Source organism: Aquarana catesbeiana, linkage group LG02 (assembly GCF_042186555.1).
Source record: "Aquarana catesbeiana isolate 2022-GZ linkage group LG02, ASM4218655v1, whole genome shotgun sequence".
NCBI classification, from domain to species: Eukaryota; Metazoa; Chordata; class Amphibia; order Anura; family Ranidae; genus Aquarana; species Aquarana catesbeiana.
Genome location: NC_133325.1, coordinates 38,738,738 through 38,740,811, shown reverse-complemented (window position 1 = coordinate 38,740,811; position 2,074 = coordinate 38,738,738).

Genomic DNA, 2,074 nt, shown 5'->3' with positions numbered 1-2,074 from the left:
CCCCATGAAGTCTTCAAACCTTCTCTACGTTATTGGCTGGAGAGAGCTCACTATGATCCATTTGGATGTATCCTTGAGAGTTTTGGGATACTGGAGCAGTAAATAAGTGACTGTGTATAGGCACAGCGAAGTGCTCACCTTGATATTGCTTTGACTTAGAAGGCCACAGGTTCACTTTAATGTGGTTTCTACTTTGCAGATAACATGCAGCATCTCCCACATGGCCGATTAATATTTATTAGCTAGCATCAACAGCATCCTGACAAATTGGTAATTTATTGATCTATCTGTAGTATGAAAGATGTATATTTTACTGAAAGCCTTTTGTATTACTTAAATCTGGACTATTTTCTGTCTGTATGATCTTTTATCTTGTTTTTAACATATAAATATATATTCAATACAAAGTCATCTTGTACCAGTTTATTAGGCATATGTTCGCAATCCCCTCACATCACCGAAAGCTGAATTCCAGGCATAGCGAAGATAATGCAGCAATATGCCTACGCTATACAGAATCTTTCTTGTTTCCTCCATAGTCTGTTCCATTCACTTTTTTGTTGTTTTCTATAACTCACTGCAGCAGGGTCCTAGGATGCGGACTTCGTGTTCAGATCGCCATCTATCCCAGCAGGATGTTGGGTGACCAGTCACATGAATGCCCCTTGCAGTTGGGCAGCGCTGACTTTAATTTAGTGTTAGGAACCCATCTCTGGACACTTCTGCCATCCACCTAACTCCGCCTCTCCCTGCTTAAAGTGATTGTAAAATTTTGTGTTTTTTTTTTTCAGTAAAAAAAACAAATATGTTATACTTGCCTCCTCTGTGCAGTTGGTTTTGCACAGAGCAGCCCTGATCCTCCTCTTCTCTGGTCCCTCTTCAGCTCTTTTGGCCCCTCCCTCCCTCTGAGTGTCCCCACAGCAAGCAGCTTGCTATGGGGGCACCCGAGCCAAGCTGCAGCTCCGTGTATCCATTTAGATTTGGAGTTGTAGCTCTGCCCGCCCCCCCCCCCTCGCTCTCTCTCTCATTCTCTCTCTCGCTCTCTCTCTCATTCTCTCTCTCGCTCTCTCTCTCATTCTCTCTCTCGCTCTCTCTCTCTCCCTCTCTGTCTCTCTCTCTCTCTGTCTCTCTCTGTGTCTGTCTCTCTCTCTCTGTGTCTGTCTCTCTCTCTCTCTGTCTCTCTCTCTCTCTCTCTGTCTCTCTCTCTCTCTGTCTCTCTCTCTCTCTCTCTCTCTCTCTCTCCCTCTGTCTCTGTCTCTGTCTCTCTCTCTCTCCCTCTGTCTCTGTCTCTGTCTCTCTCTCTCTGTCTCTGTCTCTCTCCCTCTCTCTCTCTGTCTCTCTCTCTCTCTCTCTCTGTCTCTCTCCCTCTCTCTCTCTGTCTCTCTCCTCTCTCTCTCTCTCTCTCTCTCTCTCTCTCTCTCTCTCTCTCTCTCTCTGTCTGTCTGTCTGTCTGTCTGTCTCTCTCTCTCTCTCTGTCTCTCTCCCTCTGTCTCTCTCTCTCTCTCTGTCTCTCTCCCTCTGTCTCTCTCTCTCTCTGTCTCTCTCTCTCTCCCTCTCTCTGTCTCTCTCTCTCTCTCTCTGTCTCTCTCTCTCTCTCTGTCTCTCTCTCTCTCTCTCTCTCTGTCTCTCTGTCTCCCTCTCTCTCTCCCCCTCTCTCTCTCCCCCTCTCTCTCTCCCCCTCTCTCTCTCCCCCTCTCTCTCTCCCCCTCTCTCTCTCCCCCTCTCTCTCTCCCCCTCTCTCTCTCCCCCTCTCTCTCTCCCCCTCTCTCTCTCCCTCTCCCTCTCTCCCTCTCCCTCTCCCTCTCCCTCTCCCTCTCTCTCTCTCCATTGGCTAACAAAGCTGTGGCAGCCAATGGCGCCACTGCTGTGTCTCAGCCAATGAGGAGGGCCGATGCAGTCGTGGACATAGCTGGCAAGAGATGGGTTCAGGTAAGTGTTAGGGGGGCTGCTACACACAGAATGCTTTTTATCTTCATGCATAGAATGCATTAGAATAAGAAAAACCTTTTGACTTTACAACCCCTTTAACCGCTTGCCAGCCGCCACACACAGATGTACGTCGGCAGAATGGCAC